The sequence below is a fragment of the Gigantopelta aegis genome, chromosome 11 (assembly GCF_016097555.1).
Source record: "Gigantopelta aegis isolate Gae_Host chromosome 11, Gae_host_genome, whole genome shotgun sequence".
Classification (NCBI taxonomy): Eukaryota; Metazoa; Mollusca; class Gastropoda; order Neomphalida; family Peltospiridae; genus Gigantopelta; species Gigantopelta aegis.
The window spans coordinates 9,621,870-9,640,284 of NC_054709.1; the positions used below are offsets into that span (position 1 = coordinate 9,621,870).

General features: G+C 35.6%; 1 protein-coding gene across 1 annotated transcript in view; it reads left to right on the plus strand.

The window, feature by feature from the left end:
- The window catches only part of LOC121384955 (zinc finger E-box-binding homeobox 2-like), a 151,024-nt gene that overhangs the window by 664 nt on the left and 131,945 nt on the right, over positions 1 to 18,415 (plus strand). The gene's annotated exons all lie outside the window — the stretch shown is intronic.

An 18,415-nucleotide genomic window follows, 5' to 3' on the forward strand; every position in this document is an offset into this window, starting at 1 on the left:
ACGCAAAATTCCGATACCTACTCGTTGGTCTTGTCATAATGAGCCAGGCTTTTCCTATGGTCTGTTTCTAGGAGTGATTTTTCTTTTAACGTTTGGCTTGAGAGCAGCTTGTGATTTTCATTGTTTTCTGTTTGATTTTGTTGTTGTTGTTGTTGTTGTTGTTGTCATTATTATGGTTTACCTTCGTGACATTTTTGTTGTGTAAGTTCATAACAACAAATACTGATTTTTGTTTTTATATATGTTTGAATTAATTTTATTATTTATAAATTTATTAATAATGTAGCTTTATTCATTGTATATAATATTAAAACTAAATTCTTTGTAATTTTGGTTTAATCCTTTGAACATTTTTGTTTAATTTTTTTCTCAGATTTCTTAGAATTAATTTACCATTTCACAAACATTAAAAAAAATATTTATAACTGATTGTTATTGTTAACAATATTAAATGATAGTAATATATATATTTATAAATATATAAAACATTAAGAGGTAAAATTATTTTAAAATATATAAAATGTTTTTAAATAAATATAATAATTTAAAACACATAATAAAATATGTGACAATATGTAAAATATTTTTTTTAATAAAGAAAACGTCAAATATGTCAAAATATGTCAAATATTCTAAATATTATTAGCGTGTCCAAATATTTTTAATATGTAAAAATTAACAAATATTTGTATTTAAAATATTTATAAAATGTAAAAAAAAGTTCAGTATTTCTGTTTATGTTAATAATTGTATGCCATAATGCTGACCTGTATTTCATCAACACTGCCATTTAATCTGGCTTGCCCTTTTGGGTCACATGAGCTCATAAGTCATCAGTATTTTCTTAGTTCTGATTGGTTGCCACTCTTTATGGAACAGGAATCGTCAAATCCTGGTGCATTTTTGTGTTTGTGTATTTTCCCCCCTCCATCATTTGTAACACTGGCATTTTCCAAAGTACACAATGGGTTATGCTGTTCTGGGATTGCCTTGGTTGAGTTGATGTAACTGTCAGGGCCATTTATATTGGAAATCCATTGATCTCTGATTCAGGATCTGGAAACTAAAAAAAACCCAAGTCTCTGTGATATTATTTTACACTGTGTTCTCGTGTAGTAGAATTAAGTGAAGTAGATTATTTAATGAAATATAAAATAGATTATTTAATGAAATTTGTATTAATGTTCTTCAAGTAATTACATTGCACACTCACAATATAATGAATATTAAATATTGTAATTATATTATTAGAATGTTTTTTAATACCATGAATAAATGTTTAACGACACCCCAGCACAAAAATACACAGCTATTGGGTACTGATACCCATGTAATCATCCATCCACCCTAGCCACAAATACACCCAGCAACCCATACCCCCACCCAGCTACCCACACCACAGTATATACCTAGCAAGCTACATGCTATTTACCAACCTACATGCTACCTAACCAACTTTAATATGCTCATTCAGCTACATCCTACCTCAAGTACATGAAATATGTAACCATATGGTTACCTATTATAAATTTATATTAAAATACAATATATTTTATGCCATTTTTTTTCTGTTAATTATTAATACATTAAATTGTATTAGAACTCCTGTACCAGTAATTACTGTTATGGACAACTGTGCAGGTAACTGATAATCAAGACACACCAGGTAATCAAGACACACCAGGTAATCCTAACGAGTTGACTACCTGCAATCAGAAGTGTCCTGTTATCCAATCAACAAATAATTGATGCGCCTCTCTAGTGATTGACAGTGTTTACTTGTCCACTCACCTGGAACAGAGGTGTTAACCTAAACAACAGGTAACTGCTGTTTACCTGGCTAATGATTTGATACCCCGTTATCTGTACTTAAGAGATCATTGCCGTTGAATGGTCAACATTAGGTACTTGATTGTAAATAACGGGATCAAGTGGAAGCTGTTGTTACTGTTAGAAATAATTTAGTAGGGTGGTTTCTGCTTAATCTTCCAGAATTGATCATGTGGTGAAGTAAGGGAGAGAGGATGAAAAGAGTGGGGGAGGAGGGAGGTAGGGAGTGGGGGAGGTAGGGAGTGGGAGAGGAAGGGAGGGGGTGAGGAAGAAAGGCATAAATGGAGAGTAGGACTTGTAATTATTATTTTATTCCTAGTCAATCTTCCATATTTTTACCCTTATCTATACTTAGTTTAAATAAAATTTCATTTGTGCATGGTAGTGATATAAAAAAAAAAGGCCAATTATCAGTTCTCAAACAGTTGTTTGAAATGTGAAAAAGCATTCCGATTTTTAGACCTAGCAGGTGACATAATAATTCACCAACTAAAACCACCAAAAAATCATAAAACCACCAAAACATATCATAAAATCACCCCAAAAATTAATAAACCCCCCCAAAACTCATGAAACCAAAAAAACGATGTATGTCGGATGTTCAATAATTTATCATCTGCAAGTTAGCTTTTGATTCTGTTATATTTTAATTCTATAATGTTCTAAAATACAAGTCAGAGTTCAAAGTTTCCCACGCTATTGCAAACCCTCCCCTGCCCCTATGGATGCTGTCTTATTTCCAGCAAGCCATACACATTTCTTTTGGTCTACTGGTTTTAAAAAAACAACAACCCTGAACAAACAAACAAACAGCGGGCCATATTTTACTTCTTGTTTTTTGTTTTTAATTAATTTTTATACTAACAACCAATAAATTTTTAAAATTAATAATGATTTCATAACAAGTTGTGTGGAAGGTAGTATTAGATAATTTAGTTAATACAGTGAAACCTCTCAAAACTGGACCCTCTGTAAACCGGAATTCCCTCAGAACCGGACGTTTTTCATGATCCCTGTTTAAATACCTGTGCAGAAGAGAACCTCTCTAAACCGGATACCTCTTAACACTGGACTTTTTACTTGGTCCCGAGGGTGTCCGGTTTAGAGGAGTTCCACTATATACTATATAGTGGTATGGCTTATTCCTGATTTCCAGTAAACATTTTGTTTGCTATTTTTTCTTTTGTCACTTTCATTTATCAGTAAATAACACAAGGATGTGGGGGGTTTTCAGTTTTTTTTAATTTGATTTTAGGTTTGTTTATTTTGTGTAAAGTGATTTTCACAAAGTAGATTGGATTCAACTTAAAGGAAGGAAGGAAATGTTTTATTTAAGGACGCACTCAACACATTTAAAGATTTTATTTATGGTTATATGGCATCAGACATGAGGTTTAGGACCACACAGATATTGAGAGAGGAAACCCGCTGTCGCCACTTCATGGGCTACTATTTTCGATTAGCAGCAAGGGATCTTTTATATGCACCATCCCACAGACAGAAATGCACATACCACGGCCTTTAATATATCAGTCGTTGGTGCACTGGCTGGAGTGAGAGATAGCCCAATGGATCCACGGACAGGGATCGATCCTAGACCGACCGTGCATCAAGCGAACACTTTACCACTGGGCTACGTCCCGTCCCTCGAGTTGAAATGCTAAAAAATGACCTTTATTTAACCGTATTGTGTAATCTAAGTCTCAGATTTTTAAAGATCATTTGAGATGATTTTTTTTTTTTTGAGCATCATAGGGAACATTTTGTTTTCAAAATCTTGATTAGCGATATTTCTAGTTAATTAAAAATTGATTAGCAACTTCCGTTTAATGTTTTAAATTGTGTAGCAATCTCTGAAAGTTGTGTAGCAAATCGTGACGCGATACTAAACAAAATGTTCTATTGCATCACATTCAAGGCTAACTCTGGCACTCGCTAAAATTTGCAAGTTGCGAATTTTGAAAGTAGTTGGCAAATTTTATTGTAACTTGGTGAAATAATTTCATGTAATACCCGGTAATTGACAATTTGTTAGAAAATAACTGTTGATTTCTGTAATTTTTGAAGTTTGATAGATAATTTGGTGAAATTTTCTGCTCACCCAGAGTTAACTCTGATATTCTTGGTAATAGTGTAAAATTACTTTAATACAGTAGGGATATGTTGGAATACATTTCCAAAATGCCCCCCCCCCCCCCCCCCCCCCAAAAAAAAAAATTCTTATATTTTAGTAAACAGTTAAAATAGTGGACATTGTTATAACAAACAGAATGTGCTTAAAGCAACAACTAAGTTAGACATGATTTAATATTTTTAGATAAAAAAAATCCCTCCAAACCAATCAGATATATAATGTTGCAGAATCATTATGGAATTTTGGGGATCTTCCCAATTATTGACCAATCATGTTGCACTTCTTTGAAAATAAGAATTACCAAAGTCCAAAGTAGATGAGTTAAAAATTCTTCAAATTTGATTTTGTAATGATAGCTTCAGCAGCTTTTTATGTAATCCATGGAACAATTTTGTTCAGTATTACATCATGATTCGCTAGGCAAGTGTCAGAGATCGCTACACAATTTTGAAACATTAAATGTAGTTGCTAATCAATTTTCCAATTGACTAGAAATATCGCTAATCAAGATTTTGAAGAAAAAAAAATTCTCTGTCCGGGCTGCAGAAAGTACTCAAATGCAAGTAAAAATTTGTACAGACAATTTACAAAATGGAACTACCAGCCCGACGGTCTATCTATCTGTCTTTTTGATTTTGTTTGGCACGTGATGTTGATTACTTACCAAGTGCTATTAATAATGTTTTGTCAATATATCTATATATTTCATTTGAAGGGAAGACCCTGTATATTATAATATTGTTAATATATTGTTCTATAGACTGGTGGACTAGTCGAAATTCTGGTGGGCTAGTAAAATTTAGTTGGTTCTGGTCTGGTGGGCTAGTTAAATAGTTTTCATTTCTGCACCCATGTCTGTGTGTCTGTGCCACAGTGTGTCTGTGTGTCTGTGCCACAGTGTGTCTGTGTGTCTGTGTGTCTGTGCCACAGTGTGTCTGTGAACTATTTGTTCAATATTGTAGCACAAATGTTGCAATATATACAAGATGCATACTTTGTGATGCGATTCTGAAATGCTTAGCTAACATTACGATCCGAATGATTGTGTCCATGAATACTACTCATCAAATTTGAAGATAATTTATTCCCTGTATGTATTATTAAAGATTTAGAGAGTAGCAGCAAGTGTCTGCCATGATGAAAGATGTTTTGATTAAGCTATACACAACATTTACACAGACTTAGTCCTGAATGCGTTCTTGACCTTGATTTTCTAAAGAGTTGTGCCTCGACCATCCTTTGAAAGTGAATGGAATTTAATCACCATGTCGCTTTATACAAAAACTGTCATTGTTTATGTTCTAGTAAGCAGTCTCCGAGGACAAATAGATGATAAATGAGTCAAAGCTCGATTCAATACCGCCAACCGCCAATTCTTTAGGGATTTCCTACTAGCTTTTATTTTTACAGCTTTTTCTGTTGGCAAATATTTACAAACATATAATTTTAAAAGAAAAGAAAAAAAGATAAAGGCAGTTAATGTATTTAAAAAAAATATATGTCAACATTTATTAATTTGGTTATTGGATTGGATTAGTATATAAGTAAAGTTGTTGGTAAGAAAATGTGTTTTTTTTCTGTGTGTTTACAAGTATGTATACAGCTTGATTTAAGAAGATCAATAGTGCCAGTACAGCATGCAATTTGCTCAATTGAATTTAGGTCAAGTTCTGTTACAAGAGGTACGTTAAGTAGATGATGTTTGAAAAACATTGATAAATATTTATTTATTGTATTAACACAAACACACATGATGATTAATTGTTTTATTGTATTAACACGTGCATGCATACACATGCATACACGTACACACACACATACATAAATACACACACACATACATAAACACACACACACACACACACACATCATACGCACACGCACACAAACACAAACACACATACATATTAACACATATGCAGCACATGACTGTACATATGCACACACACGATCATACACACATGCAGACATACACAGACACACATACTACACACACACACACTTACACAGACAAATGGTTTGGGAGACACCTGAAATATAAGTGGAGGGTTTTCAAAGAGTTATTAAGAGATGTTACGGGAGCCGTGGTTTGCCACACCAGTCATCTTTATTGTTGCAATTTCACAGTTACCCCCACGTGAACATAACCTCTGGCTATGCTCTTACTATGATAAATGATCATTATTATACTTGAATCAAATGTTTCAGTTCTGGATTCACTTTCAAGTGATATGGGAGATAGGTTAGAGGGCAGTGTCTTGGCTTACCACACCAGTCATCTTTATTACAAATTTACTGCAGTTTAAACCCCCCCCCCCCCCCCCCCCCCCCCACATGATCATAACTTCTGGCATTGCTTTTACTCTGATAAATGATCATAATTATTTTTGAATCAAATGTTTCAGTTCTGGATTCACTTTCAAGTGATAGGGGAGGCCTAGGTTTGCCACACCAGTCATCTTTATTACAAATTTACTGCAGTTTACCCCCCCCCCCCCCCCCCACATGATCATAACTTCTGGCATTGCTTTTACTCTGATAAATGATCATAATTATACTTAAATCGAATGTTTCAGTTCTGGATTCACTTGTAGGTTAGAGAGTGGTGTCTTGGTTTATCATGCCAGTCATCTTTATTGTCACAATTTTACTAGTTTACCCCCCACATGATCATAACCTCTGACATTGCTCTTACTATGATAAATGATCATGATTATCTTTGAATCGAATGTTTCATTTCTGGGTTCACTTTCAAGTAATAGGGGAGGTAGGTTAGAGGAGGTGGCTTGGCTTGCCACACCAGTCATCTTTGTTGTCACAATTTTGCTAGTTTACACCCCACATGATCATAACCTCTGGCCTTGCTCTTACTCTGATAAATGATCATAATTATACTTGAATCGAATGTTTCATTTCTGGATTCACTTTCAAGTGATATGGGAGGTAGGTTAGAGGAGGTGGCTTGGCTTGCCACACCAGTCATCTTTGTTGCACGTTTACTGCAGTTTACCCCCCACATGATCATAACCTCTGGCATTGCTTTTACTATGATAAATGATCAAAATTATTCTTGAATCGAATGTTTCACTTTTGGATTCACTTGTAATGATACAGGGGGTAGGTTAGAGGCTGGTGTCTTGGTTTACCATGCCAGTCATCTTTATTGTCACAATTTTACTAGTTTACCCCTCACATGATCATAACCTCTGACATTCTCTTACTATGATAAATCATCATGATTATTCTTGAATAGAATGTTTCATTTCTGGATTCACTTTCAAGTGATAGGGGAGGCCTGGGTTTGCCACACAGTCATCTTTATTGCAAGTTTACTGCAGTTTACCCCCCACATGATCATAACTTCTGGCATTGCTCTTACTATGATAAATGATCATAATTATTCTTGAATAGAATGTTTCAGTTCTGGATTCACTTTCAAGTGATAGGGGAGGCCTGGGTTTGCCACACCAGTCGTCCCCATTGTCGTAATTTTAGGCTTTACAGTCGCTAGACTTTCTCCACCCTCATGGCAGCCTACAATGGATGACAATGGAAGATGATGGGCACAAAAGCGAGTGACATTATTGTCAATCGGTAGCGGCGAGAAGACTCCCTTGCTCTTTTGTGCTAAAAGGCTGGTTTATTTTAATTCCGCACACGTTATTACGCATCAGGAAGTGAAGGCAAACAATGAGGTGGAGACTGGCTCTTGAAAATCAGCTCGCTTCAAAGAGCTTTGTAACTCACTTGTCGCGGGTCAGAGGTCGCCATGCCAATTGCAGTATCACCGTCAACATTGTCTTGTTGTCGGCGGCGGCTCGCCATTTCAACCCGCATGTTTAAAGAAAACTTGTGGCCGTCTTTCTCGCCTCAGATTGAAAGAAAGAGGCACATGTCGTAGAAAGTGCTGTCAACATTAAACAAGATTAAAAATTAAAGATACAGTTCTGCTCTCTCTCTCTCTCTCCCTCCCCCCCCCCCCCCCCATTCAGCACTTTACAGTATTTCTGGAAGATTTTTGTAATTCACTTGTCGTGGGATAAAGGTCATTACGCCTATATGAGATTTTACCCGCATGTGTGAAGGTGAAAAGCTGGGTGGCATTTTTTTTTTTTTAATCTAGGATCGTAAAACTTGTGGCTGTCTCACTTCAAAGCAAAGAAGAAAGATCATGTCATAGAAAATGTTAAAATTAAAAAATATATATTTAAAGCCACACTTCTGTATTCAACACTGTAAAGTATTTGTAGCTAATGTAGCGTTTTTTTATTGATCTTTAAAAAAGATGTTATATATGATCAGTGTTTTTTCTGGCAGAGGGTACGAAGGGTAAAATTATGTAGCCTAATATATATGAACAGTGTTTCTGCCAGAAAGAAATTTTTGGGTATGGTGCTATGGAACTGAATGCAACCACTGTCAATAGGGGATATGGGGAATCTCGCCTAGAAATAAAATGGGTTAAGTTTAGGGTTAGGGTTGAGAAAATCATATAGTAATGATAGGAGTAATTAATTTTGTCAAAAGTTTAACTTTAAAAAAACAAACCCAAAACCCCCCACAACAATTTGTGTCCCGGACCAGGCCCCTGGCTATCCAGAGACGGGACCCGGAACAGACATGCTCGAAACCTTAGTGGTATATGAGCATGTTAAAATATATCGCACTCGCAGAAACATTTGGGTGAACCCTGGTGAAATTACTGTAATGAAAACATTTTAAAAAGATTATATTAAGAGAACATTTGTCAAAGTACGTGAAATTTTGTGTTTAATTTCAAATACATAACCACCTAGTTGGAGCATTTGTGATTAAATTATTTTCTGGCAGAGAAAGAAAGAAAGAAATGTTTTATTTAACAACGCACTCAACACATTTTATTTATGGTTATATGGCGTCAAACATATGGTGAAGGACCACACAGATAATGAGAATAAACCTGCTGTCGCCACTTCATGGGCTACTCTTTTCGATTAGCAGCAAGGGATCTTTTATATGCACCATCCCTCAGGGTAGTACATATCATGGCCTTTTATATGCCAGTCGTGATGCACTGGCTGGAATGAGAAACAGCCCAATGGGCCCACTGACAGGGATCGATCCCACACCGACCGCGCATCGAGCAAGCGCCTTACCACTGGGCTACGTTTCGCCCCCCCCCCCCCCCTTTCTGGCAGAGAGCCTGATGGTGTTTTCCAGAGAACAGACAGGATCTAGACTTTTTAAATAGGGAATGGGAGGGTGAGGAGCCTGTAAATCTTGATGTAATGTAGTTGCTTGGCATTAATATAGGATGAAGAGGCGAGACATAGTCCAGTAGTGCTAGCCCTGGGTGACAGAAATATTTCACAAGATTGTCTATTAAACTTGAAAATTGCAGAAATCAACAGTTATTTTCAAAAAATAAATAAATTATTATATGACTTTTTTTTGTCAAATTAAAATAAAATTCGCCAACTGCTTTCAAAATTTGCAATTGGCGATTTTGGCGAGTTGCAGAGCTAGACCTGATCATTAGCCTGTAATCCGTAATGTAATGTAGTTTGTATTAATGAAGGGAAATGTAATGCTATTTAATATCTGTTTTCATTATATATATATTTACATGAAAGCAAACCCAAACCCCAGCATATTTATGTCAGTTCCATCGTATAAAATGTAAGAACAATTATTGTTAAATTTGTTTGTAATGATTGATTATATATATTTATAATTAATTATTATATCGGTGGAGCCCAAGAAATACATTTTTGATTATAATTCATCATTGGAATGTCACTACAGGGTTTTATTAATAATTTCTAGCATCATCGTACAAAAAAGGGAATTTTTAAAACTGTTTTATTTCAAAAACATCTTAGTTAAAAGAGTAATACTATTCATAATCTTGTAATTTATTCAAATTAAAATATCTATTTTGTGCTATGAAATGTTATGGGTGAATGAAGAGGTGTTTGTGAAGTCTTACATATCGTTTTCAAAATATATCTTTATATATAATTATAAAAATCAGGAATTATTTACATTCAGATTGGAAATATTTTAGTAAAAAAGTTTTAATTTAAAAAAATGACATAGCCTTTTTGGAAATGGTGGGGAATAATGTTGATTATCGGAGTCTAGAAATATAGATGATAAAACCCTTCACTAGTTAAGTGATTCTGAAAAATGAACCTACACATAATATCTGCAAGTGGAGGAACTTTTTTACTTTTTCAAGAAGGAAATGTTTTATTTAATGACGCACTCGTCACATTTTATTTACGGTTATACAGCGTCTGACATATGGTTATAGACCACACAGATATTGAGAGAGAAAACCTGCTGTCGCCACTTCATGAGCTACTCTTTTCGATTAGCAGCAAGGGATCTTTTATATGCACCATCCCACAGACAGGACATCACATACCACAGCCTTTGATATACCAGTCGTGATGCACTGGCTGGAGCAAGAAATAGCCCAATAAGGCCCACTGATGGGGATCAATCCCAAACCGACCGGGCATCAAGCGAGCGCTTTACCACTGGGCTACGTCTCACCGCTTTTACTTTGTAAAGCACAAAAGCAATTGCTGACAGACTTACGATCATTGCCCATGCCTGACAAGCATTGTTCGATAATGAACACTTATGCAATGTACGTGAAATCACCGTACAATAATTCTACACCCAGACTCCCTTACATAGCCTTGGGGGGTCCGTCTCCATGAAGTGTAGACCCGAGTCTTTTCAATGCTCCCTTTCCTTCGAACACAATGTAAAGCAAACCGTTGTCATTTATATGAAAAGGTGGGTTGCGTTTTTACGAGACGTGGAAAACTAGGGGCGTGTGTCGCACGCGTGGCCCTAATCAAAGTATAGATGTACGAGCCACCTCTACCTGGCAAGCTGTCTTATTACCGATGATTAACCCGGGAATGTTGAGTGACATTTTTTATTTCAGATTTTTTCGACATTTTTGTTTTTTTCATCACCAGCGCTATGGGGGGGTCTGTTTTTAGGATTGTTTCAGTGGTTGATCATGGTTTTTTCTTCTTCTTTTTTTCTCTCGGGGGTTATCGGCAACCGAGATCAGACTGTCATTACAAGGTATTGCCGTGCTCCAAGCTACTACCTGTCTGTCACACAGCTCCCAACACGTCGTTCGACGTCGCGGGATTGTAAGCAGGGCTCGGATTTCACCGAGAAAACAAGAACACCTCAACACAATTTGCACATCTGTCATGCTTTAGGGATGACTCGGGTTTTGCGTTGCACGGCAGATTGGACATCAATAGGGAGCTAACCCGAGGTGTGCTGTTAAGAGTAGGACCGTACAATGACGTGGAAACAGTTTAATAACTAGTACCAACAAACGGCTAATCACCTTTCTAAAGCGTTGCTCTACTCTGTTTGATTTAGAGGACAAGAAGAAGAAAAAAAAGCGTTCAGCAGTGAAAAAATCTTTGTTCAGAGGAAAATTAAAAATTTCATTAAAAAATATTTTCTAACTAATTAGAATATGTTTTTGATTTAATTTGTTTTTAAAAAAAGTTAAGGTTAGAAATATTATTATTAATTGTAAGAAATAAATTCTATGACAGTTGGTAAAAAATTATGAACTGTTAAAGTTTAATTTAGATATGTAGTGAGATGTTAATTAATATAAGTGAAATAAACATAATAATGCATGAACAGCAGTAGAGTAAATCAGTTAATACATGGAAATAAATTTGATGATCATTTGCAATATTATTACTTTAATTTAAAATTTTATTTTATTTACTTATTAATTTTTTTTATTAATTATTATTAGTTATTATTATTATATCTTTATTTTGTTTTATTTATTATTATTATTATTTTTATTATTATTTTTATTTTTTTTAACACAAAAATGTAAAGTTGATATAGAATTTAAAAAAATAAAAACATCTTTGAAAGACAGTTTATGCTAAATTCTTTGCTTGAAATCATTAGCAGAATACATGGAACTGGCATCAGATATGTTCATTCACTCTGGATTCAATTAATATATAATAATCAAAAATACAATATTTAAAAACAAATCAGAAATATTTATTAGATCCATTAATAGAAAAATACTTATGTAAATATAACAAGCTGGTTTTTTTTAGGATTCCACCTGAATCATAAACATTATGTAATCTAGATATTTTGGAATTCCCTCTCATAAACTCATAAACTTGCGCCAATTGTTTATTTACCCCCTCACCCCCAAAAAACAAAGAAGAAAAAAGAACAAAAATTACACCCCCCCCCCCCCCCCCCCCCAATACATCCCAAAAACAACATATAAAAATATATGCAAGTCATTGCTAAATTACCGTATTTTCCCATGTATTATGCACACCAGTGTATAATGCGTACCACCCACTTTGAACGTGTTTATTCCAAGAAAAAAAAAAATGAACCACAATAAAATGTGCACTGTTTTTTTAAACCACAAAATCAACGATGAATACAAGATGTACAGTTTTCCCCATCACCAAAATTAACAAAAAGCAAAAGCAGTGGTATATTCATGAAACAAAACTTAAGTTTAGGTACTTGAGTACATGGACCTACATGCCACATTAAACATAGTCTAGTACTTGCGTACATGGACCTACATGCCACATTAAACATAGTCTAGTACTTGCGTACATGGACCTACATGCCACATTAAACATAGTCTAGTACTTGCGTACATGGACCTACATGCCACATTAAACATAGTCTAGTACTTGAGTACATGGACCTACATGCCACATTAAACATAGTCTAGTACTTGAGTACATAGACCTACATGCCACATTAAACATAGTCTAGTACTTGCGTACATAGACCTACATGCCACATTAAACATAGTCTAGTACTTGAGTACATGGACCTACATGCCACATTAAACATAGTCTAGTACTTGAGTACATAGACCTACATGCCACATTAAACATAGTCTAGTACTTGAGTACATGGACCTACATGCCACATTAAACATAGTCTAGTACTTGAGTACATGGACCTACATGCCACATTAAACATAGTCTAGTACTTGCGTACATGGACCTACATGCCACATTAAACATAGTCTAGTACTTGCGTACATAGACCTACATGCCACATTAAACATAGTCTAGTACTTGAGTACATGGACCTACATGCCACATTAAACATAGTCTAGTACTTGAGTACATGGACCTACATGCCACATTAAACATAGTCTAGTACTTGCGTACATAGACCTACATGCCACATTAAACATAGTCTAGTACTTGAGTACATGGACCTACATGCCACATTAAACATAGTCTAGTACTTGCGTACATAGACCTACATGCCACATTAAACATAGTCTAGTACTTGAGTACATGGACCTACATGCCACATTAAACATAGTCTAGTACTTGAGTACATAGACCTACATGCCACATTAAACATAGTCTAGTACTTGCGTACATAGACCTACATGCCACATTAAACATAGTCTAGTACTTGCGTACATAGACCTACATGCCACATTAAACATAGTCTAGTACTTGCGTACATGGACCTACATGCCACATTAAACATAGTCTAGTACTTGAGTACATGGACCTACATGCCACATTAAACATAGTCTAGTACTTGAGTACATGGACCTACATGCCACATTAAACATAGTCTAGTACTTGCGTACATGGACCTACATGCCACATTAAACATAGTCTAGTACTTGAGTACATGGACCTACATGCCACATTAAACATAGTCTAGTACTTGAGTACATGGACCTACATGCCACATTAAACATAGTCTAGTACTTGAGTACATAGACCTACATGCCACATTAAACATAGTCTAGTACTTGAGTACATGGACCTACATGCCACATTAAACATAGTCTAGTACTTGAGTACATGGACCTACATGCCACATTAAACATAGTCTAGTACTTGAGTACATGGACCTACATGCCACATTAAACATAGTCTAGTACTTGAGTACATGGACCTACATGCCACATTAAACATAGTCTAGTACTTGCGTACATGGACCTACATGCCACATTAAACATAGTCTAGTACTTGAGTACATGGACCTACATGCCACATTAAACATAGTCTAGTACTTGCGTACATGGACCTACATGCCACATTAAACATAGTCTAGTACTTGCGTACATGGACCTACATGCCACATTAAACATAGTCTAGTACTTGAGTACATGGACCTACATGCCACATTAAACATAGTCTAGTACTTGAGTACATAGACCTACATGCCACATTAAACATAGTCTAGTACTTGCGTACATAGACCTACATGCCACATTAAACATAGTCTAGTACTTGAGTACATGGACCTACATGCCACATTAAACATAGTCTAGTACTTGAGTACATAGACCTACATGCCACATTAAACATAGTCTAGTACTTGAGTACATGGACCTACATGCCACATTAAACATAGTCTAGTACTTGAGTACATGGACCTACATGCCACATTAAACATAGTCTAGTACTTGCGTACATGGACCTACATGCCACATTAAACATAGTCTAGTACTTGCGTACATAGACCTACATGCCACATTAAACATAGTCTAGTACTTGAGTACATGGACCTACATGCCACATTAAACATAGTCTAGTACTTGAGTACATGGACCTACATGCCACATTAAACATAGTCTAGTACTTGACTACATAGACCTACATGCCACATTAAACATAGTCTAGTACTTGCGTACATAGACCTACATGCCACATTAAACATAGTCTAGTACTTGAGTACATGGACCTACATGCCACATTAAACATAGTCTAGTACTTGCGTACATAGACCTACATGCCACATTAAACATAGTCTAGTACTTGAGTACATGGACCTACATGCCACATTAAACATAGTCTAGTACTTGAGTACATAGACCTACATGCCACATTAAACATAGTCTAGTACTTGCGTACATAGACCTACATGCCACATTAAACATAGTCTAGTACTTGCGTACATAGACCTACATGCCACATTAAACATAGTCTAGTACTTGAGTACATGGACCTACATGCCACATTAAACATAGTCTAGTACTTGCGTACATGGACCTACATGCCACATTAAACATAGTCTAGTACTTGCGTACATGGACCTACATGCCACATTAAACATAGTCTAGTACTTGCGTACATGGACCTACATGGCACATTAAACATAGTCTAGTACTTGCGTACATGGACCTACATGCCACATTAAACATAGTCTAGTACTTGCGTACATGGACCTACATGCCACATTAAACATAGTCTAGTACTTGCGTACATAGACCTACATGCCACATTAAACATAGTCTAGTACTTGCGTACATAGACCTACATGCCACATTAAACATAGTCTAGTACTTGCGTACATAGACCTACATGCCACATTAAACATAGTCTAGTACTTGAGTACATGGACCTACATGCCACATTAAACATAGTCTAGTACTTGCGTACATGGACCTACATGCCACATTAAACATAGTCTAGTACTTGCGTACATGGACCTACATGCCACATTAAACATAGTCTAGTACTTGCGTACATAGACCTACATGCCACATTAAACATAGTCTAGTACTTGAGTACATGGACCTACATGCCACATTAAACATAGTCTAGTACTTGAGTACATAGACCTACATGCCACATTAAACATAGTCTAGTACTTGAGTACATGGACCTACATGCCACATTAAACATAGTCTAGTACTTGCGTACATAGACCTACATGCCACATTAAACATAGTCTAGTACTTGAGTACATGGACCTACATGCCACATTAAACATAGTCTAGTACTTGAGTACATAGACCTACATGCCACATTAAACATAGTCTAGTACTTGCGTACATAGACCTACATGCCACATTAAACATAGTCTAGTACTTGAGTACATGGACCTACATGCCACATTAAACATAGTCTAGTACTTGAGTACATAGACCTACATGGCACATTAAACATAGTCTAGTACTTGAGTACATAGACCTACATGCCACATTAAACATAGTCTAGTACTTGAGTACATGGACCTACATGCCACATTAAACATAGTCTAGTACTTGCATACATAGACCTACATGCCACATTAAACATAGTCTAGTACTTGAGTACATGGACCTACATGGCACATTAAACATAGTCTAGTACTTGCATACATAGACCTACATGCCACATTAAACATAGTCTAGTACTTGAGTACATGGACCTACATGCCACATTAAACATAGTCTAGTACTTGCGTACATGGACCTACATGCCACATTAAACATAGTCTAGTACTTGCGTACATAGACCTACATGCCACATTAAACATAGTCTAGTACTTGCATACATAGACCTACATGCCACATTAAACATAGTCTAGTACTTGAGTACATGGACCTACATGCCACATTAAACATAGTCTAGTACTTGAGTACATGGACCTACATGCCACATTAAACATAGTCTAGTACTTGAGTACATGGACCTACATGCCACATTAAACATAGTCTAGTACTTGAGTACATAGACCTACATGCCACATTAAACATAGTCTAGTACTTGAGTACATGGACCTACATGCCACATTAAACATAGTCTAGTACTTGAGTACATGGACCTACATGCCACATTAAACATAGTCTAGTACTTGCGTACATGGACCTACATGGCACATTAAACATAGTCTAGTACTTGCGTACATGGACCTACATGCCACATTAAACATAGTCTAGTACTTGAGTACATGGACCTACATGCCACATTAAACATAGTCTAGTACTTGAGTACATAGACCTACATGCCACATTAAACATAGTCTAGTACTTGAGTACATAGACCTACATGCCACATTAAACATAGTCTAGTACTTGCATACATAGACCTACATGCCACATTAAACATAGTCTAGTACTTGCATACTTACATGTCACAGACTCACACATGCATAAATCAAGACAAGATTATATACCCATACGCTGTAAATGACTAATAAATAAATGAAAACAAAAATATAGCATATTACATTTGGTTCTCGTGCCTAATATGAATGCATGAGATTTCTAATTTTATAGTAGTGTTGTGTATTTCCGGTTTGACAGAAATGGCTGAATTAAATCTCATGGAAATAAAAAATATTATGGTCCATTTTTGTGCACTTTTTGACGAGGTATGGATGCTTTTGAACATTTATTTTATATTTATTACAACCATCACAAGTGAAAAGCGTTATTTAAGAGGGTTTTGGTGTTTCATTGTAATGAACACTGTCAATAAGCTGTAAAGTACCTTAAACTACCGGTGATGATTTTTATGGATGATCGCTGGACATTTTTAAATTAATTTTTTTCATGTATAATGCGCACCCCCATTTTTAACTTGTATGCATAATACATGGGAAGATACATTAAAAGTGAGGTGTGCAATGGTTTTGAAGATGGTTATGAGATTGTAAACTATATTTGTTTTTAGGTTCGTCTTATAATGTCAGAATAAAGTAAGGACTGATACAAAATTTACCACTGATTTTTTTTATTAATAATGAAATTTTAATTTTATGGCTTGTGGGGTTTATATGGGTTTTTTAATTTTTTTAAAAAGCATTGTTCATTAAAATAAAATTGTAATTTATGAGTGATGGATATATAAAAGAATAGCTGCCTGCCCCAAAACTTTGACCCCAATGTAATCCATTTCAGAACGGGGTTTAAAGTAGGAGGCATCCATATTTTTCATTTAAAAAGAAATGGAGATTAGCCTTTGTATATATATATATATATTTTTTTTTTTTAAATATTTTAAAATCCAAACAGTGTGGAATTATTCATATACACTCCTCTCCCCCCCCCCCCCCCCCCCCATATTACCATAGTTTGACACCCAGTAGCCGATGTATTGTTCATGCTGGGGTGTCATCAAACATTCATTCATTCATTCCATTCATTCATTTCTGTGAAACCCAATAGCTGATATGTATTTTTTGTGCTGGGGTGTCGTTAAACAAACATTCATTCATTCATTCATTCATTCATTCATTCATTCATCCATCCTTCCATCCACCCACCCACCCACCCATTCATTCATTCATTCATTCCCAGCCACCCACCCCTGCACATTCTCTACCTCCCTGCTTCTCATTGTGATCTGTAGAACATCCCTGTCAAGAGACCAGGTGAAATAATTATGTTTTTGTTTTGCAATTCATCCTGTACTGTTTCCACTAGTAATAAACCACATGCAGAGAAGGTAATTCTAAGTAACATTGTTCCAAACAAACAATACTTTTTTGTGAAAGACATTTTCTTTTTAATAACAGTTTTTCCAAAAAAGAAAAAAAAATAACCCCAAAAAGAAGAAAAAAATAGACGCATGTTATGACCGATATTCCCGACATCAAAGTGTGGAATATAATGAAACCCCACAAGTCTTTGTTCACATCTGGAACGAAGAGACTAAATTG